At 45.6% G+C, this 22,412-nt stretch overlaps 1 protein-coding gene across 5 annotated transcripts in view; it reads left to right on the top strand.

Moving 5' to 3' along the window:
- The first annotated feature begins 609 nt into the window (after nt 1–609).
- Nucleotides 610–22,412, top strand: part of usp54a (ubiquitin specific peptidase 54a) — a 62,727-nt gene continuing 40,924 nt past the window's right edge. The window contains exons 1-2 of one of the 5 annotated variants that reach the window (XM_040138994.1): nt 610–776; nt 17,647–17,741. The gene's annotated coding sequence lies outside the window, so the exon portion shown is untranslated. Of the gene's footprint in view, nt 777–12,475; nt 12,595–12,694; nt 13,044–17,646; nt 17,742–22,412 lie in introns of those variants that run through there. The other 4 variants (XM_040138991.1, XM_040138992.1, XM_040138989.1 and 1 more) reach the window with 4 other exon arrangements.

Here is a 22,412-nt window from a genome sequence, read left to right as displayed (position 1 = left end):
TGAATATTAGGAAATAATTTCTGATGTTTGCGCAGCTTCTTTTTCTATTCTCGTTCTGCCATCGTGGTTCTTCCCGTTCACCTCGTCGAAGATCACGTTCCGTCTCCGTCCGTGTCGCCTGTAATGAACGACTCCTCCGCTTTCACACCGACCGACTCGCAGCCGGAGGGAGAGCCAGGTCTAAAGGTCGCCCGAGGACCAGCTCTGTGACGCTGGTGACCCAGGACCAGCGGTGTCACGGAGCTGGTCCTCAGGCTCGCTGAAGCCGGTATCCTAAGGGGAACCAGACCGTGTTAGACCCCTTCAGGGGGGTGCAGGGCCCTGGAGACAAAGAACAGGCATGTTACAGATCATCATACGTACCGACTCACCTTTCCCTCTGGAAGCAGACTCACCTGCAGCCGTGACTGACACTTCCCCTTTAAGAGACTCAGGAAGTGCTGGGGGGGGGGTGGCTTCCTGGTTCAGGGGCGGTGCTTGTTGAGGGAACAGGTGTGTGTGTGTGTGTGTGTGTGTGTGTGTGTGTGTGTGTGTGTGTGTGTGTGTGTGTGTGTGTGCGTGTGTGTGTGTGCGCTGACAGGGATGATGTCATTCTCCGGCTAAGTCACCTGGGAGACGGCAGCTGAGCGGAGCGTGGACGGATCGCCAGACGGAGGAGGAGGAGGAGGAGGCAACGAGCTGCCTTCATCACCCCTGTGTTTCTACCTGAGGAGGTCGGAGACCGGGAGCGGGAGCGGGAGCGCGGGGAGATCGTGTGAATGCTGCAGTTTGTCGAGGTGAGAGAGAGACAGAGGGAATGAAAGAGAGAGAGAGAGAGAGAGAGAGAGAGAGAGAGCACGAGTAGCTGCTCAGTAACTTCTGAACCAAACTCCATTCAAAAATCTTCTCGTCTCTCAACTCTTCATGGGACCGAGCTGCTGTTTGTGAATCTTGCAGCTCATTAACTGCCAACGCTTCTCATCCCTGCTGACCGTTTTCCAAGTGGCCACAAGTGCGTGGACAACCCTGTCCACTCACCTGAGTGTGCTTTCGGTTGGTCTGGTCTGGGCCCAGTCCCTGTAATGAAGGGAGCTCCCAATGCTGCACCACACCAAGACGTGTTAAACGGTAGCGTCCTTGAGGGCCCAGACCGTTAGCGGTTGAACCTGTAAGTCAACTGCCAGAGAAACGTCGGTCGGTCGATGGGTCGTTTGTTCTGACTCCTGCTTCTCAGACTGAGAGGATTTGCTGCCTTGCTCTTCTTTGTATAATTGTAAAAACAGAGTATCTTTGTGTCTCGGACTGTGGGTCAGGCCGTGCTAGTTACCTGAAGGCATCACCTTGGTCGGTCGCAATTCTAATAATGTTTTCCCAGTTTTTTTAACCATCGTAAAAACAGCCGAAGGACCAATAGATAATGAAAGTGTTCTTCCAGCTGTGTGTCTGACCCTTTCCCGTTTCAACCTGGCTCAAAGTCAGATCCGTGAAGAACTGGTTTTCCACTTTGGTGTGGAAGACCTTGACTGGTCTGCGCAGAGTCCTGACCTCAACCCCATCCACCGTGAGCCAGAGCCGATGACCTGTGTCTGAAAGGGAGCAGGTCCCTGCAGCAGGTCGGACATCCGCCGGGGGGACTGAGGCTGTTAGCGCAGTGACGCATCCGCGTGTTCGACTGTGCTTAGTCGCCACGTGCTGTGCTACGCTTAGTCGAGCGTTTCATCTCCCTCTGAGTGTTTCTGAGCTGCTGACGTCTTCACGTCGATCTGACGGCATCAGTTCACGTAACAGAAAGAGAAATGTGTCCGGTCCGGTTGTTTATCCAGACCAACACGTCAAATGAAAGGGTAGCGTGTCTGAAAGGGGCTTAGGTTAAATACAGAGCTGAAGACTCGGTAAAATCCCGAACTGTTTCTTTGAGCTGAGTTTCACCCCAAACCGAAGACCCGGTTGTGTGTTCTGGACGATGTTTAGTTGAAATTGATGGTCGTACCGGTGGGAACATGAGGCGTGTTGGCAGCTCTGCAGAGGAGCGGTGAGGAAGAGCTGACAGTTCAACGGCAGACTGGCTCCTTCAGAGCCGAGTCTGTCATTTCTCCAGCTGCACTTTGGTTTAGTGGTCAGTCTGGCTTTGATTCTCCATCACTCCCTGTTTTTGGTCCCGGTTTTGGAATCTCCGTCGCCAAACTCGCTCCAACCCTGCCGATGAGCGCTCTGCTTGTTTTGGGTTTTTGCTGGGAAACCGCATTTCTACAGGCCTTTCCTGCTCTTTTCCCGCTCAGCCGCCCTGCCGTCGCTGGGAGAAGCTCCACAATCATTCTTGGCTCGTGCCTTTCCTCCGTCTTTCCTCTTGTCGGCCGGACGTCTGACGCTAAACCGGGCTGGATGCAGGGGGAAACTGCTACAAACCCTGCTTTTTTTTTCTTTTTCTCAGCAAGGCCAGACTGCCAACCAGGCTAAGGGGACGTCTGTCCAGGGGCCTCAAAGTCCCCTGGTTCACCGTGTGGGAAGCGATTATTAAGAACTGAAACTGGTCTAAGAACCGTGAGGCAGGTTCTTCTGAATAAAACCTGGAGGCTCAGCCTGGTAGAGGGGCCTGTGTTTAAAACCTACTTTTCATAGCTTTGATATTTCACTTAGAATCGTGTCGTCATGGTGAATATTCTGAAATAAATTTGTGTTTAATCAAATGGGGGGGCTGAGGAAGGGCCCATCTCTTTGCCATATTCATGTCGTGTTTTTGCATGATTTAGTTTGAGCAGAGATCCATGATCAGGTGGGTTCATTTGGCCAAATGTTTGATTTTTCAAACATTTGATCCATTATTAACATAAAAATATCTATTAGTTGAGCTTTAAAGGAAGTTTAATAGTAAAAATAATATAGTAAAGATGTCAGAGTCAGTGTATGTGAGGGAGTCTGAAGGTGGTAAAGGCGTCAGTGTGTAACAGATGAACAGCAACCTGCAAACAGGTGACCAACAGTCTGTAGACACACACACACACACACACACGCAGTGTTTAAATAAAGTCCCCTGGGCTGTGTGTGTATGGTGTGTGTGATAGTCATATGACTGAGAGTAAAGAGTGCGGATGTAATGCTGGGTACTCTGTGGGTGATGTAATGCAGGAAGTGGACATAGTGAAATGTCAGACGCACGCACACACACACCCACGCGCACACACGCGCCGTATGGTGTCGTCTGACGGTTTGCTCAGCGTTCAGCTGGTTGAACCAGAGATGATTTTAAATTAACCTTTTTTGATCGACATGTGTATTTTGTGCTGGAAAGTAACTAAGTAGTTTTACTCAAGTACTGTACTGAAGTACAGTTTTTAGGTACATGAGTATTTCCAGTTAATGCAGTTACGTTGTACCTCCACCCCACTGCGTTTACGGGTCGTTCACACCGCGCAGGTGTTGGCGGTTGCTGCGGCTGGTTAGACCTGCGCTCTGCGGGGATTCACCTGAGATCACCACTGAGAATCATAAAGTCGGGACTTCTCCCGCACCCGAGCTCGAAGGAGGGTTTATCGTCCTGTTTTTCAAGATAGTAACTTGTGTGCGAGTAATATTATCTCAAATAAAAACAGCTTCCAGGACTTCGAAGGCTCCGTAATTTAACACTCTGCAGTGGGTCGTTCTATCCTGATGAGAACTTTTTAACTTTTGAAACTTTAAGTATTTTTTAGAATTTTGGGTGAGGCTCCGTTGTGTTGAATGCTTCCTGAAAAGAACCGTGTAGTTTGGTTCTGGCTACAGGAAAAACAGAGACAAAGCTCCGAGCCTGTCGCTTCAGTTGGTCCGGTTGCTTGTGCGGAGTTTGTTATCGACCGCCACGTGTTTGTTGGTTTGTTTGTCTGTGGACAGTCTCGGGGTAGCGTTAGCTTAGCATATAGAAAGAAGTGGACATGTACCAATCGGTCTCTATTTCACCAATAATTAGTAGCTAATTAGGTGGTTCTTTGAAGGGAATGTCTCGGGAGTTTATTTGGAAATATAAAATGAAGTGCTACTGAATTTCGAGTGCGGGACTTTTACTCGCAACGACGTGTTTCTACACTGTGGTATTGCCCCTTTTACCGAGGTGAAGGCTCAGAGTTCGTCTTCCAAGCTACTTCTTGTTCCATTATTCACAAACGGGGCATAAAGGTTCCGGTGATAATATTAGTATTGTCTTCAGTAGTCTTTGAAAATCCAGCAGGAATAAACTGGTTTATACGGGACGCCTCCCACTCCCAGTAAACACACACACACACACCCACCCACACGCACTGGCACAGTCTCCGTAATGAGCGGGAAGCTGCAGCAGGTCAGCACAGTTTCCCTCCCGTCTGCTCTGGGCTGCAGACTCTTTGTATTCAAATCACAGCAGCTTTTTTTGTCTGCGCGCTGAATGAGAGACGAGTCTCCGCTCTCACTTCACTGAGCTCTTTGTTCATCTTCCCCAACACTAAATCACAGCCAACGGGACCGAGAGGGACGGCGACCATCAAAGACAGCGTGACAGTGCGAGGACACGGAAATGACTCATTGTCGTGTCTGAAAACACGTTCTGACGGCACAAGCTGTTGGTCACAGTCCGTTATACAACCTCAGCTTTTCACCAGAAAACCACAGCGTCATCGAGTTATTGAGGTAAACGACACCCAAACTGCATCCGAAAAGCTGGATTAAAACTGCAGTCTACACGTCAAAGAGCCGGGAATAATATGAAGATTATGGGGAAAAAAGTTCCGTTTTTAGTTTCCATGCAGATTAACGAAGAACAAAGGCTTGGTTGGGAATTTATCATAAACCTCACTCAGAAAATGTTTGGTTCTGTTGTACGAGATGAAGTTTGGGGCCGCGGGGAGGGAAAAACAGAAATTTACCTGACATTTCTCCTAATAGTATGACTTTATTCTCAGGATACCACTACTGTTTCTCCTAAAATTACCACTTTACCTTGTAGCATTATAATGGGTTTTTTTTTTTTTTTTAATCATTAAAAACATTAAATCCTGCTGCAGACATGAACAAAGTACTAGAGAAAAACCTGATCAACATGATTTTTACTCACAAGTAAACCAATCCAGCTCTTACGTCCTTATCCTTTTCTCCTCTGCATCACCACGGTCATTTAACATTTTTAAGTTTTGTTAAAATCCACTTTAATGCTCCTTCAAAATAAAAGTATGACATATTTCCCCACATCGATGTACGTTTTGTGTTAAAATATCCAGTTCTATCTGCTTTAGCTGGACACGTTCCTTTGTGGCTGAGGCAGTTTTCTTGCCTCGGCGTCCCGCTAATCACTGTTGTCCGTGTGCTGTGGCCTCTGACCTTTGACCTCCTTTCTGCTGTTTGTGTTGAAGCTCGCTGACGCTGACGCTCTCTGGATAGACACGGTCGGTGTTAAATGTCCCGACACTGAAAATAGAAAGAAGGAACTCCTCCATTTTTGGAGCGACGGGCGTTTCAATGGTCCAAGAGTCCAGTTGATTATGAGACATTTTTCCACCGAAGACGTGTGACACACCGAGTGCTTCGTGAACGGACGATCACGATCACAGACTTACAGCAAGTGTGAACAGACAGGCGATGCGCCGCCTGTTCGTGCTCTAGGTGATGTCGATCTTTGCGATGTTCAGGGTTCTGCGACAGCTCTGGAGTCTGTCTGCTCTGCGGTTTTATCCAGATTTAAGCTGGCGTGCTGTGGAAAGAACATGGACAGAAATTGAGACAATGGGCCCCTGGGTAAAGACATGTAAAAGGCCCCCACCCGTCCTACATAGGAGCAAGACCCCCAGACCAATAGACGTTAACATTCCAATAACGTTTCAGAGGTGAGCCAGAACTCTGACTCTGAGACACAACAATGACTCAGAGATGTCATTGTTGTCGTTTTATGTCTGTTTGTGGTTGTTTTGCATAAATTTGTAGTTGATTTGCTTCATTTTTAGCTGTTTTGTGTTTCTTTGTAGTAGTTTTGTGTCTCTGGTCATTTTGTGTCTCTTTGTCATTCTTTTGCATCTTTGTGGCCATATTGTGTCTCTTTGTAGCTGTTGTTGCGTCCTTGTTAGCTATTTTGTGTTTCTTTGTGGTTGTTATGTCCTTTGTAGTTGTTTTGCACCTCTTGCGGTCGTTTTGCATCTTCTTGTGGTCGTTTGATCGACCTCCCAACAAGAAACATTAACAGTCACTCACTCTCTGGTCCAGAAGCCCCCTGAGTCCTTGGGCCCCTGTGCCCGGTTTATCCGTGCAGTGATCCATCCACGCTCGACAAGCCTTGTTGTGATGACCCTGTTTGTCCAAGTGACCTTGTTGAACCTTGCTGTTGAGGTACAGTCAACTTGACCTGAACGCAGCCAGGAAATGATGAGAGGTCAGGGATAAAAAAAACAAAACAGGTAGCAGCTATTCTCACCACAACACTGACAGCGTCTCCCTTCGGTTCGAAGGCCCCTAACAACCGATGTACGTTTAGGTTTTCCTGACATAGATCTCTTGTGGACGTGTGAGTAGTGACTGTTATCTGCAACACCTTGGTCAAACATGCGAACTCAAACCGTTGAACTGCTGTCCAACCCAACCGTTCTGGAGTTCTGAGGCCGATACTGACAAAAGAAGCTGAGAGTTTTTTTACATTGGCTGACTTGACTTAACGTAAGCAACCCTTTTTGATCAGGATCCTTAAACTTGGTATGTAGTGTTTGGGACATTTTACAGCGTAAACATCCACCTGTTAGTTCTCTCTGGTGGAGACACTGTTTTCTAAATGACCTCGAACATATCTTGGATATTTCTCTACTGACATTTACTTTCTTCACTTATTGGCCAGTTGAGAAAGGTTTACATTTATGCAAATGTCATCTGATGTGCAGGAGCGACAACCTGGGAAACAACCGATCAGCTGGTTGTAATTTAATTGTTGATGGGGATGGATGAAATGTGGATATTCGTGGTCCCAATGATTTTGGAGACCTCCTGATCTTTTCTCTGGGGTCACCCTCAGGCTAAACTTTGCACAGATTTTATTTTCTTCTTCGGTGTAGGTGCTTTCAGAGTGGATGGAGGGGAAAACCAGTTTCTGTTGACTTTACCAGATAAGCATCTGTTTACCCTGACCTGCTCCCACAGCGTGAAACCCCACAGACGTCCACAGCGTTACACGTTATCAGCTCTACTGTTTCTGTCACGCTGCAGTGGAACTTCACACCAGGGGCTGAAAAGTGGGCTGGACCTTTTCCACTGCTGGAAAGTCTTCCAAAAATATGCCGCTCCAACGTGAAAGCCGGGGCTGTGCTGCTAACTTTAAACCATGACCCTGTGACGTTACAGTGAACAGAGCCAATTCTGCTCAGTCTGTGCAGGTTTGACCCAGATGTAAATGATGTTTTGCTGTTTTCTGAGGTTGCGCTGATGGAGAAATGTGTGAAGTGTAACCCTCTTTATGTTCCCTGTCCAAGCCTCTGTCTGTCTATCCATCAGGTCTTTATACTGGGGCACCTTAGTGTCTGCATAGATGTACACGTCCACACATGCAGTCCAGCTAAAATTTCAAGTTTAACACCTGGATGTACCTGCAGGACTAATTTGGGGCCAATCACAGTGCAGCATGAAGTTCACACAAGTGTGAGTCTGCAGGTTACAAACAGTAAGGATGGACTTTTTATTAAAGTAGGAGATGCCTCGTGTCTGGAAGTTAAACCTGTGAAATGAACAACATTTGCATGTTCAGTACGGCTGCTGCCGACCAAAGCTTTCCCTGGTCGACGAGTCGTCGTTAGTTCGAGCCATTAGTCGACTAATTGTCGAGGCAGGGCTGAGGAATGATGCTGTAAGTAACAGTGTTAACACAAAACCGTAATAACGATCCTTTAAAAATGTAAATTTTACAAGTGCACGTACGAAGCGAGCCGCCTGTTAACGACACCGGCAAAAAGCGGTAACGATTCAGAATGTGCCGGAACAGCCAGCAAGGAGACCGAACATTTTGTTGGTGTATTTCATTAATCACACAACTTACGAACACTTGGATAGGCCTAATATCGAATATGTTTCTAGGCTCGCTTAGAGCGAGCAGCCACGCTTAGAGACTGACGCCAGGCTACTTACACATTTTAAAAACGATAAGTCATGTTTGAGTTCGACGAATGATGGCGAATGTTTGCCTGCAGAGTTTCTGCGTGTCACCTTCTAGGGGCCGTCCTTTGACCTCTGGATCTGATCCCGCACTTTGGATTTCCTGCCTGACATGTGAATACTGTTTAACAGCCGATGTCTGGTGAACGATGTCTGTCCGGGACTGACTGACTAACTGATCCACGGTCGCCACTCCTTGTGGAGTTCCTGCGACTACTAGGGGGGCAGCCCTAAGATTCGCAGATTTTGGATATTTTAATGAGGGACGGGGAGATGTAATTGAACTTTTCTGTGCAATTATTCAGACAGTCTTAGAATACGTGTGTTCGGGGTCTTTAAAGGAAAAATGTGGCGAGTGGTGTTGAAGTCATCTAACTCTCAGAAAGAATGCAAATGAGAGTATTTCCCAAATCCAGACCTTTTTAGAGCTGTAGCGAAGTAAATAACTCTGGTCAGATTATTCAGCCTTTTAACAACAGCCAAAGGTTTTTTGCTTTGAAAAAACTTTAATTATTGGAAAAAGGAGCTGCAGGTGAGCGATGAAGAACCCTTAAGAACCCTGAATGTGTTTTACGACCAAAACATTTCAACTCTTCGCCGGGACATAAAATCTAAAAGATAATCCATTATTAAATGCGCAGATAACTTATGGATGAAGTGAAGCACATAGAAGCTGCCGAGAGCTACCAGAATAAGTCTGAAAGGGGTGAAAAGCTCCTTTCGGACGTTCTGATGCTCAGTTTTCTGTAACTTTACAAAACAGACTAAGTGACAGTTGCACTCGCTTTCTTCTGCAGCACGAGACAGAAGCAAACGAAGGGAGCTTCGGCTGACAAATAACACGCAACCTGATTCATCCAGTCCGACGAAACAAAAGAAATGCGCTGAAGGCAAAGAATGAGTGATATAAACGATGAGGAGCGAGGCCTCGGCTGGCTCTGTTCAGCCCAGTCCAACCCAGTTTGGTCCTGTTCAGCCCTGTTTAATAGAAACCAGGCTGAGGAGTTTCCACCAGAGGAATGTTCGAGGGCTGAGCTGTGGTTCATATCTGTTCTCCACCCAGACGCTGTGTTCAGCTCCGGCTCCACAGCAGACCAACTGCTTCTCACGTTTTCTGTTATTTTAATTAAATATCATACATTTATTTTTAACCACATTTTGACTGCGGGCCATTTGTTTCTATCGCACACATTTCATTCTCTTGTTTGTTCTGTTCGCCTTCTCGTGACCATTTGTTAACTCCAGCAGATATTGAATTTTATAAGCAGTATTAGATGTGGCGGCAGCGATGGTAGTAGTGGGACAGCCTCTCCGGCCGATGTTATTGTGGATGTTTCGGTTGTTTTCGGAAGCAGAACCAACCCGCCGCGGTCTCTCATATCCACCTCAACTGTGTTGTCGCTGTGAACTGTGGAGAAAGGGCCATTTTTTAAAAGCCTTGTTGTGTCCAGCAGTCAGTAGCTGAGCTGCTGTCGTGTGAAGCAAGAGTTTCTGTGGTTTGGACTTTAGTTTCACTCCTGCATTCCTGTTCTTACTGCTGCTCGTGATGATCATCGTCATCGTCATGAGCGTTAACTTTATTCGTGCAGCATTTCTCAACATGAGACATAGAAACAAGGAGGTACAGACGGGAAGCTAACAATCAGCAGATGCAGTGTTCTTGGATCTGCTCTCCTTCACTGTCGGAGCAGTGATTAATGCTCAGTTTTTCAGTTAGAGTCCACGTGACGTAAATTTCATCTCCTGCCCACGTCCGTGAGGGTCTGCTCTGCCCTTCTCAGGCACAGAACCACATCAGTGAGCTTTAAAGGTGCTGGGAGGTGTATTTTTGAACTCCGGGCGGGGCCGGCCGTTTCTTTATGCTAGGCTAAGCTAACCATGTCCCGACTCCAGCATCAGTCCTTTCGGCTAATGCATCCTCGTGCAGCCTTTTTCCTACCGACGCTCAGTTTTTAACGATGACGACAACGTTTCTCAGACTTTAACCGAGTACTTTTTGTCCCTAAACCCAACTTTACCTGTAGCTGTGTCAGATTAGCCACCGCTTTTATCTTTGTAACAGTGATTTGTCCAGATTTAGGAGGGCAGTGAGAAAACAATGTGTTCCTGCCAAACGGAGGCGCCCGATCAGAAAACGCTATCTTCGGTCAGCCGCCTCACGTGGAGCAGATCGCTACGTGAACGTAGCGTATGTACGGTGCCGATGTTTGGTGTCTAGACTCCGACCTTATCGCGCCCCACATGGAAACACCGAGCTCAGCACAGCAGGGAGTGGGGAGTGACGACACCGACCTCCACTGTAGGCAGACGCAGAGCTCACAGGTGGACGCCCGGGCGGAGGCGGGGCTTCTGAAACGCTATATGGCCAGCGTCGGCGAGTGTTTCGGGTGATGGAGGGTACGTGATTTGGATGTAGCAGCCTGAGCAAGCTCCTCCCAAGAGGAACATCGGCATGAGCCGTTTCAGCCAGCGCCCAAAAAAACCACATCTGTTGACGCTGAGGCGACAAACGAATTATGACAGGAGCGAAGGAGGCAGTCAGGTGATTTAATTACAGAGGGAGGAGGTCGAGGGGGATGGATGGGTCAGCTAGACATCAGCCTACAACTGCAGTCCACTTTTCCAACCAACAGCTGCCATTGTTTTTATTTTGTGTTGTTGTTAAACCATGACCATGATCTGCTGCTGGACGGGGTGTGTTGGCGGCGGCGGCGGCGGTTGTTGTTGTTGTTGTCGGACTGCAGTGGTTTCCAGCTGGAAACTGTAAAACCCCCAGGCTTTGATTTTCTTGGTGACCCAGAAAAGCATCGATCAGTATTATCATGTGTTGGTTTCATTAGTTTCTCTTCAGTTTTTTGGTTTTTTGTTTTGTTTGGTAGAGTAGCAGCAGTAGGGACGGCTTAAATATGAACATCAGTTTTCATAGTATTTACAGAAGTAGTGTTAGTAATAGAAGTACTATTACAGAGGAGTGTTAGTATTACTAAGTATCAATAAAACATGTATCTGAATGATTTAGTAAAATCTGTCGATGAAGAAGCAAACCGACTCTAATGACTTGTTACACAGTGTTTGCGTCAGTCAGTTTATGATAATTAACACGTTGATTATGAACCTGACGAGTCCTCCAGCGGCTCCTGCAGCGTGAGCTGCCATGTATTGATCCTGACCTGTCCCCCTGTGCTTCTAATGTGATCAATACCCTGATCAATACAGTCACACACACACACACACACACACACCCTGCTGTGGAAGCGCAACTCCAGCTCTGCTGCTCACTGCGCAGTCAGCTCGCAGGTTTAACTCCTGAGTGTCTTTATTTTCAACACCGGGCTCCAGTGACTGTCTGATGAGACTGTAGTGATAAGGTAATGGTAATATAAGTACTGAAGTACAGTGCGCACACAGTACAAAATGTTGTTTATTATATTTTCTTAATGCTAAGCTATGCGGCTTCAAAACACTTTATAAAAATATGTACTGGTTTTAATGCAGGCCGAAAATGTGCAGTGCACGGTGTTCGCACGGTGTTTGAGGAAGGAAAATAAATACTGGCTCAGAAAACAGGAGCAGGACTTCCCCCAGTGAAAGGCTCAGAGAAAACCTGCAGCCCAGCACAGAAATGACGGACGCGGTCTGGTGGGTTCCCATCCACCTGCTTCTATGTAGATTTTTAAATTTGCACATTAAAAAAAAGAAGAAACTGTGTGGAAACACCAGAATTTTACAAACTGGTTCCAGGAGGCTGGAACCTTCCTCACGTCAACACATGGATGAAACGTCAGGGTTCCATCACGTTCTCCACACGGTTCCCCATCGTCTGAGCTCCGACTGATCAGCTCTGCTACTGACCTCGTCTCGCTGCGTCTGACAGGAGAACAAAAACCAAAGAAGAAGAACTGGAGAATCAGCTCCCCCGTGTACAGCAGCAGTGGAGGGGTTTTCCTCCAGAAGTGGTTAAAATTTGTGCTACGTTTGGTTGGAAGCCGGCCTCCTGCACATGTGACCAGGAACTTGCTCATGTCAGAACCTGTCAGGGGCATCACCAGCCCAACGTGATTAAAAAGTTTTCTGATTTCCAGCTGATGACAGGACACGGACCAGAGGCAAAGTTACTTTTATATTATTTTATTATTTTAAATGTTTGTGATGAAAACAGGCCTGTTACACACTTCATCCACGTTTATCTGTAATACTGTAAAGAGTGTAAGGGTACTAACGCACGCACACACACTCACACACACTCACACACACTCACACACACACACACACACACACACACACACTCTGCCTCTCTCTCTCTCCCTCTGCCCCCTCTGTGTTCACACCGACGCACGCGCTCGTGCTCGCGCCCTCAGTGCTGCAGGTAGTAACTCCGCCCCCTCCTTTCTGCCGTTTTAAACACAATAACCGCCGCTTCCCCGGGTCCGTGGACGAACCGGCCACAGGTCGGACGGGATTCCTGCGTTTCCTCCGGTTTACCGGTCACAGGTGAGCCGCTGCTTTTTTTTTTTTCTTCCTCCCTCCTTCTCCTCTTTTCTTCTTCTTCTTCTTCTTCTTCTTCGTCTTCTTCTTTCCCATATCGGGAGATTTGTACGCAGCAGCCGTTACTCTCATTCACCGGCGGTGGCTAATACTACGTTTGTCGGTACCGGTTACAAACGCGGTCGGCGGTGAACGACGCGTTAACGTGCCGGAAGAAAGGAACCCGCAGACGGATTCGGTGGTTCTGCGTTCACAGCCGAACTAACGGGAGGCGATATTCGGTTTGAAAACGGACCCGCTGACGCTGGTTCGCCTTCATTGTTCACCGTGAAGTTTGCTGGAAGTGATGTAATGTGGCCCCGGTGCGTTCTGTGAGGAGCGAGCACTGCGCCGGACTCCGTTTAAAAAACGGCCTCTTTAACGTTGCTCGTCGGCAACTGTTCGTCTGTCCGGAGGTAATGAGGCCTTGTGTGCTCTGTTTAATCCCGCATGCAGTCCTTATTTTTGCTTGAATGAAATCCCAACTGCTGGCGTTCTTCACCACAGTTTTGGAAGGAGGAAACTACGGGAATAACAGGAGATGCAGTTAAAAGTGACGTGTTTTCTTTTTAAATGAGTGCCGTGGGGTGGATCTAACTTCGGCCGATTTGAAGAGTAGCTCTTGTAGAATTCTGGAAGTAATTTATTAATGTTCTGCGGCGAGGTTACGTTGTCCTGTAAGCAAAGAAACTTCAAACTTTTGGATTTGTGAGCGGAGTTTGGTGTGGTGGTGGTGCTGCATGGCAGAATGAGAACGTTTAACGAGGCAGGATGCGTTGGAATCAGCTTTTGTTTCACCGGTTTCGTCAGAAATCAATGGTCAGAACGTGGATTAGGTCTTAAAAACATACAGTTCACAGTTTCACATTGATGAAATGACTTGTTGAGCTCATTTCTCACAATATGCGTCAGACATTCCTGTGTGCAGACCCAGGTCCTGGACCTGGAACTAATGATCGTTGGTTCTGGTGTTTCACCATGAATCATCACTGCACAGGCTGGGGTTTTGGTCGAAGGAGCAGCAGGGAGCCGGTTCTCAGGAGTCAGCCAAACAACTTGCGGGTCGTGCAGCCACGGACCCTTGATGTTGAATGAATGAACCTCCATCGGAGTGATGCATCGCTTCCCGGGGAAGTTTTGGTGGAAGTGATGCGGTGCAGTGGGATCCGTTGTCCTGCAGAAACGAGGGGTTTCATTGGGTGTGCTGGGCTACTGCGAGTGCGACCGCTGAGCTTTGAATTAAAGAACATTATTCAGCATTATTCATTGGAAAATAATGTGTTGAAAGAGGAGGAGGAGGAGCTCCTCCCAGTCTGGGTGATTTACTGCTTATTCACTCCACTGATGGAAGCTGCTGCTGCTGCTGAGTGGAATGTGGGACAGTGGAGTTTAGAACAATACACTCACAACGGGGGACGTGTTGACGAATCAACCGCAAGTCACCGAGCTCTTAGAAAAACTGGAAAAAGTTTGTGGATTTCAGGGGGGGAAAGTTTTCGTGCGGTGAAATTAAAAGGGAGCAGCCCCATCCATCAGCAGGCTTTGAGCCCGTGGATCTGTGACTGTTTAATGTGACACGTTACATCTGCGGTGTCTGTTACGTCCTGCTAAGTGTTTCTCTAAGTAGAGCACAAGGTAGGTACAAAAGAATAGAGCACATTGCTGTCCGGATTAGAGCTGCAATTTACGATTATTTTCATTATCAGTTCCTCCAAGTCAGTTATTGTTTTCATCATTTGGTGGATGAAATTTTTTGGAAAGGGTTGAAAAAACACCAGTCACAGCCTCGCAGAATCCAAAGTGGCTTGTTTTGTCCAAAACCCCAAGACATTTATTATACATGACAGACATCAGCAGCCAATCCTGCTCCTCCTTATGAGAAGCTGGAACCTGAGATTGTGGAGACGTTTTTTTTTTTTTTTTGCCTGGAAAATGACTAAATTGACTGACTGATTGATTGGTAACTATTTTGATAATCAATCATTTTTCTTTCGATTGACTAGTAATGTCATCCATAATTAGGTTAGTGCTGGAACAGTCAGTCTTCAAAAACATGCATTTTGGAGTCTGTGAATTTCATCTCAGAGTTGCCTGAAAGTCCTTGAAAAGTCCTTGAAATCGAGGCATTCAGGTCAGCCCTAGGTTTTGGAAAACGTAATTGAGTTGGTTCATGCTGGTGTTTAATGAATTAATCGATTTAGTTCATCGATAGAGAATGATTCTGCAGCTATTTTAGTTGTCAGTGGGTCTTTTTAATCACTTTTTTAATTAAAAAAAGAATTGTGGATTCTTAAATGTGAAGATTTGCTGCTTTTCTCTGTTTTATGTGATCGTAAACTTTATATCCTTGGGTTTTGGACTGTTGAGACAGAACAAGACTAGAGCTGAAACTATTAGTTGTCTGGCAAAATGAATTAGAAACGATTGGACAAGCGAAAAAAATTCCTGATGCAGTTTCTCAAATGTAAGAACATCCTGCTTTTGTTGGTTTTATGTGTTAGTAAACCTAGCGTCGTTAAGTTTTGGACATTTGAAGACGTCCCATTGGGCTTTAGGAAGATGTGATGGGGAATTTTTCAGTATTTTTCAAGAACAAACGATTAAAAATATCGACTGTTTTTTAGGTTTAGTCCTGTTAGAGAAAATTTCCTCACTTAAACCAGTCTTTAGTTCAGAATGAGATTCATCAGAGGAAAGTTTTCTCCGTCTGTGTCCATCCTGTCGGTGTCAAAGACCAGAGTTTGTGTTTACCCGCGACTGTCACTGCTTTGAGCCCCCCCCCCCGGTAACTGAAGTGTCCTTGACAGGGACAGAGCAGCTCGAGCCGTCGCCTGGTCAGGACGTGGACTTGTCTGAGAGTCTCGGGGGGACACGACAAGAAGCTAATTCCTCCTTTCACTGGGTGGAATTAAGTGATTGAAGTGCTCCACATTCCCAGATTCCCTGAGTTATTCTGGTGCTGTTTCAGTGCTGAAGGACGGCTGTATATTCATGAGCTCTTCTTTTAGTCATTAGGCCCCAAATCTTCCCCCGGACTGGCTGCCAACGAGGTCAGCAGCAGGAGGAGCTTCAGCTCCTGTGCCCAGAAAGCATCTTAAGGAAATACTGGACTTCGCAATTCTCTCGAGTTTCACAGAGAAAACTTAGATGCACAGATTTTTTTAAATTCACGTCCTCAGGAAAAGAACCCTTAAATTAAACGGTTCTATCTTTTATGTGCAGGGTCAGGTTAGAAAGAATCCTTGAAAATAAGCGAACAAGACAACGCTTATTTTTTCGTCTCAACAGTTGTGTTCTCTTCATCCTCCGTCTTCATCCTCCTCTCTAACTTTTCTGGGATAGTTTGCCGTCACCTCATACTATCGAGTGTTCTCCCTCCATCCTGTCTCCCGTTTCATTTTTCAAAATAATGATTCGGACTATGATGGAAAAAACAGACGGATGTCGGCTGCAGGCTGCTGAGTGTCTAGCGGGACGTTTGTTTTAGCAGTACAGTATTGGCCCACATATAAACCAACCCCTGCTGTTTTAGTCAAAAATACTTTTTGAAGATCAGAAGCACCCTTTATTAGACTGGTCCTGTTGGGACAGAGATAATATTAGTCCAAGTGGAGAGAGTCCTCATCATTGAAGTCCTTTCTTTTGTATAAAGGGAGCCATTAAAACTTCCACTGAAGCAAATCATAAATCCCAAGTTTGCAGCTGATTCTTTAATCTCTTAATCACTCACACAGTCACACACTCTCCAGTCAGGCTCTTGGCAGCCGTCAGAACGATGTTGTCTGGCTGTTAGCATTGTTCAGACTCTTTCTGAACTCCATTTCCTCCCTGAAACTGCTGGCTAACTCTAAACGAGGCACTACAACCGGACTTGAAGAAGCTCACTAGCTTAGTGGAGTTCAGTAGCTTTATTTCATTTGCCCAACAACATGTAAAGTTATTGTAACCTATACGTTCTTGTCAAGAAGGAAGTAAAGCCTGGTATTAATAGGTCTACATATTAAAAATAAAAACTACAGTTACTTCAGTAAATGAATTCTTCATTCTAGGGATGTCATCGGGGTTATTTCAGGTTACGCACTGGAGCTGTGGATTTTGAAGGACACGGATGCTTTAATGAAAGACGCTTTACAGTTGCATTAGGATCTGGGAAATGAAGGATCCGGTGTCTCCACCTCTGCTGCACAGACTTTGATTCTTCTTTTTATCGGAGTCTCGCGAGTCCCCATCTTGCTCAAGTACCTCCTTAGTGTCACAGTGGCTTAGGGGGTCGAGACGCCGACTGTGACCTGCAGTGTCACCGGTTGCATCGGGCTGTGACCTTTTTGTTGTAGGGCTCAGACTAACGATTCTAGTCATTACTGATTAATTGATTCATCGTTTGGTTCATAAAACATCAGAAAACTGAAAAGTGTCCATCGCATTATCTTAGGCCACAAGGTGAACTCGTCAAATGTCTTTTTTAGAGTAAAAGTCCAAGACCCAAAAAATACTTACTGGAATGTAATTGTAACATTTGTGAACTTGGGACGATCAAATTTTGGGCATTTTTACTTGGAAATACTAAAGAATTTTTATTAAATTATAAACTTTCTATAACTTATCAAAATAGTTGAAGATTGATCGATTATTTGACTGAAAGAAAATGATTCAGTTAATTTTCGATTGTGTCCCGTTCCTGTGTGAACTAAGCCATGGCAGTGAGAGAGTGAGTGAGCATGCACGATCCTGGACCTGGACCATTTGACTCTCCTGCTCCGTAATGGTAGTTTCACTGTGTTAAGTAAATTTCACTGGTGAGGAACGGCGAATAATAACAGCAGCTGGGTGAAAATCATACTGAAAATGAATGAAGTCTGGCAGCTGTAACAGGCTGACAGGCCAGACCGAATCAAATCAATACACAGTCAGCGTGTCTGTCTGTCTCTCCGTCTATCTCTGTGCTGTCAGACCCTTTTATATCTGCTTCTCCATGTCTCTCCCCTGTTGGCTTCATCCCAGTCTCCCTACTCTTCCCAGTGTTCCCAGTATCACCCAGTCTCCTGGCGGCTCTCCTGGCAGCCCTGCAGAGTGGCTGCATTGAGCAGGCACTGAGCCAGGCTGGCGAATTAGAGGTGATTATAGCACGGCTGTGTGTGTGTGTGTGTGTGTGTGTGTGTGTGTGTGTTTGTTTGTTTGGTGGTTGCAAAGCCTCTGCGACAGTCTGCCGTTTTGTTATATAACCCATTTTACACCAAATCAGCCTGAGTGCTCACCAGGAGAGGAAACAACCTCTAACCAGCTGAACTAATCCTGAATCTCTGATTGGTTAGTCTGTCATCCAGGTACACAGACGTTACCTGGGCCCGTTTTTTTTAATTCTCGATTTTCACGTGCTGCACGAAAATGGCACTTGCAGACAAAATATTAAATACGCTGAACCATGTCTCTTCTGTTATTTTGAAGTTTAACGGTTGGCACCCAGAGAAGTGAGCGCATTAATCAGAAAACAGCCCAGATCAGTCGTCATGTCGCTAAAGCTTGTTGAGACACTTTTTTAAATAACGTAATCAAAATTAGACCTGCAACGATTAGTCAGTTAATCGGTTTGTCGATTGACAGAAAATTAATGGGCGACTATTCAAAAAATTCCAAAACTGCAATTTTCCGTTCACCTCCCTTGTACTGGGGAGACGGACCTCTCCAGATACCCCAGAGGGAAAAGAGGAGGTGTGTGTGTGTTTATAATTAGGGTGAACTGACCCTTTTTCAAAACACCACTGGATGAACTGCGACAGAAATAGTGGGTGAGGCTGCTTCTGTCGTCTCCTGAAAGGCGGAGATGTTCAACATAGATTTGGTTTTATGACCAGGAAACAGTGATGTCAGTCCGGTCCTGTTTGTGTGCTTTATGCTCGTTCCAGTTATTCAGTGTGAATGTCACCAGGGTTTTATCAAGGTCCATTTCTCTAATCCTAGAGGCTCCATAAGCCCCTAACTGCCTCTGAGTTATTCTTAATTTTACACTTCTTTCCCTTTTTAATTAACATTTCACTGGTGTTGATTCGACCTTGGGACCCTAATGTGTTTCTGTAGGATATAAAAAGCTGTAATTATTGAGGAGGAGGCTTTAGAAAGAGATTTTCCCTCCTTCCTGCAGTGCTGTGATAGCAGCCGGTCGGCTGGAAACAGCTTCTTCATGGTTCATAAATGTCATTGGGACGTTTCCGTTAAGCTTCTCTAAAGACTTTTCGCACCAGAACACACCAGGATCCCAAACACGGGTCCAGCAATGCAAAAAGCCTTTATCCTGTTAGATAGTTGAACAGTCGATTTTTAAGGAATAGATTTGTTTCAGAAATATTTCACTAGCGAGATTTTTACTCCACAACAGCAGTGAGCAAACTTACGACGACGTTAACCACCTAAAATGTTCTCAAAGCGACGAGGGATGCTCTAACGTTCACGGATTTCGTTGTTCATATCCACCTCTAGGTCACGTTTTGTAGCTGCTGTCTGTGAGCATTCGTCCTCCGTCTTTACTTGGTCTTCTGTTTTTATTTTTACTATTCGTAGATATCACAGAACTTCCTTGTGGTGACTAAGAAATGATGGCAGTGTTTTGTGTGTTTGAAATGTGAAGAGAGGAACCGATGCAGGCCTAAATGTTGAGCTGTCACTGTGGCAGTTAGACAGTGTTGTAGTCGTTCACTTTAAACGGACTCATGTTGCTCAAAGGTCTGTTTGTTTCTCGCTCTGTCCCTGGAAGTTTTCAGCTGCGTCTTTGCATTTATACAGTAGTACGAGCTCTGATCTCTGACCGGATCAGCCCAGGTCTCGGTCTTGATGCGCTCTGATTTTTCGTAATCTCGATCCTCATTCGATCTTGCTGAACTCAGGTGGCTAATTTGCTCGTGGCGGGCCTGTGTCTCAGAAAGCTCGGGTCCTAAACTCGGTCTCGTATTAAGTCCCCACGTGTCAGTTTCTCACCAGCGGACAGACACTCACTATCTGAAAGGGTGAAAGCTCGATGGCTTTTAACGAATCTGGTTCTGGTGTTGAATGCAAGTAACTAAAGTTATGAACTCAAAAGATTCACTTTAGATCTGTAATTAGCTTTCGTAGCTCTGATATGGCAGAAAAGATTCGGGTTTGCTACCAATGTTGACAACCTGCAGCTCCAACCTGAAAATGAGCCGAGCAGCAGAAGATCTGAAATGTTGATTAAATACCTATCTGACACATTTTAAATGACAGCTAGAGCCGACTGACCTTTACACCTTGGTCACCAGCATTTGGATTCAAATACTAGAGATCCCTGAGCATATCTGCTAAGTTAGTAAACGTAAAAGATTGAAATTGTACGTGCGCGTGTCATCTGTCCTTTATATAGAGGAGAGTCCCCGCTCTGTTGGCACAGATATAGAGTGATGCTTCTTACCTCACACGTGATCTTTGGATGAGTATAGACACTGGTTTGTTTGTTTGTTTGTTTTTTAATAAATTAATTTTTCTTTTTTTAGCCATTACTGAATTAATGTTAATTATCAGGAGCTGAAATAATTTGCTGCCGTCAGCACCAACCTAACAATGATGAACCAGTTACCCCAATGTTTTCTACACTGCTGATTTATAAAAAATAAAAAAAAAGTCCGGGAACCAGATCCCAAGTGGTAGCACCCATCCCTGCTTTCCGATGATGTCTGTCTTTAACCGTGAATACGGTGGAAAGATGCTGTTCTATGTGCACAGTCCGAACAAAACGATTTACACTCAGAAAAGCAACAAATCAAAAGCACCATCGGAGGAAGTGCCGTCCTCCTCTGTGAGCGGCGTGGTGTTAAACTCCTTCCTGCGTTCATTCCTTGAGCTCAACACACACACACAGGCAGACACAGACAGACAGACAGAAACACAAAAACACACACACACACACACACACACAGAGACAAACCGTTGCTGCAGCTTTAAAACGCTGACCTGCTGCCATTAACAAGACTAATGTTGTCAATGAAGGAGCTACAGACAGAAATACATACAGACTGACTGACTGATACACAGACACACACACACACACACACACACACACACAGAGACAGTCTAATCCTGTACAGACAGAGTCTGATCAGGCTAATCCCTCCTCACCTCCCTCTGCTCTGACCTGCAGTTTACCTCCCTCCCTCCCTGGCTGCATAAATAAAACACACACACACACACACACAGAAAATTTATTACTTTCTTACATCCTCCATTCCCATCTCTCTGTCATTCACTAAATCGTGGAGTCTGTTGATACATTTATGAACATATTTTTTAACTGACGAGCTAAAATGAGGCAAAGTCCCAGTGTTTGCATAAAAAAAGTTCTGAAGGTTTTAACCCAGTTTTTCATAGAAGCTGGGACCCTTGGAGTTTTTGTTTTCAGTGGTTTTGCTGAGATTCACAGGGTTTTTGACAGCAGGTTGTTTTCAGGTCAAGCTTTGTCTGGAATCCTTTCAAATGTTGTTCTCAATTCAAGACTTCAGCACAAATGTTGTTGCTCCGCTGTCACTTCTCAGTCCACTGTTACTACCTGGATCCTCTGAGTTTAAACTTCAGCTCAGAAGGGGTTTCATATACTGCGTGAGTGTGTGAGTGGGAGGGAGAGAGAGAGAGAGAGAGAGTTGTCAAGCTGTCAGTCCTGTGACCAGTTGACTGTGGGAGTTGTTGTAGGAGTCTGTCAGCTGATGCTTCTTGGAGTACACAAGTGCTCACTGGAGTAATCAGCCATGGTCTGAACACACACTGGCACCTGAAGCGCATATAGTAGCTAAGGTGTCTTTCTTTTTTATCTGTGTGTAAATCTCACTTACTGGTGAAATGTACTTACGTCGTCAGAAATTCAGAGCCAGTCCACAAGACCGGGATGAGGGTTTTTAAAAGATCAGCATCTGGTGTACACTGTGTATGGTGGGGTTTTGATTGCTGGTTCTATTATGGATCCACTTCCATGTTGGTTACAGTACCTGAAATTTATCACATCTCCCTGCTGAAGGTCCAATCAAAACATTGCTGGTTGCAGGTGATATCGGCTGTAGCTAATTAATGTTTGTTCAATGAGTCAGTCGATGACAGGCCAAAATGACACTCGCTGTTGTCTAGTTAATCTGCTTCCTGCACTCACTGTCAGTTTTTATCAAAAATCATGTTAGGACGAAACTGAAATCAAACGCAGTTTGTTCGAGTGAATTCGAATGTCGCTCGGGCGGCAAGCTAGCAGGCCAGTCTGCAGATTTGTCGTCAGAGTCGCCTTGTCTTCGTTAGTTACTTTTCCCTCTACGGCGTAAAACCCCAAATACTTCCACTCGCTGATTCTCAGATGCTTTGGTGTCGTGATTGTCCGCTCGGGACGGCTTTTCTCGCTAGAGTCCTCCATTTCCGTAGCAAACTACACAACATTACTAGTTTAGTTTACGGTCAGGCTGATGGTGACGTTTTAGAGCGCCCTCTGCTGGATCACAAGGCAAACTCCTTCAGACATTCAGCAACTGCTTCTTCTTTCTTATTGCTGTTTTATCTCCTGCGGTTGTGTTGGACTCTTTCTTCCCTTTCCTTTTTTTTTTTTTTATCGAAAGACCGACACGTCGTCAACATTAGTCTGACGTTCAGCCTGAACCTGAGTAGACGTTAGATGGTAAGGGATTCAGATTCGGTACATCAGGTACAAGTGTCAAATGTGCTGCACTGATCTGTGTTAAAACCTTGAAACATCCCTCTTGGAAAGTTGTTAAGAAGCAGAAATGTTAGATTGGCCTCTAAAGGTTAAA

The sequence above is a fragment of the Xiphias gladius genome, chromosome 11, assembly GCF_016859285.1.
Source record: "Xiphias gladius isolate SHS-SW01 ecotype Sanya breed wild chromosome 11, ASM1685928v1, whole genome shotgun sequence".
NCBI lineage: Eukaryota > Metazoa > Chordata > Actinopteri > Istiophoriformes > Xiphiidae > Xiphias > Xiphias gladius.
This window is presented reverse-complemented; position numbering and strand designations above follow the sequence as displayed.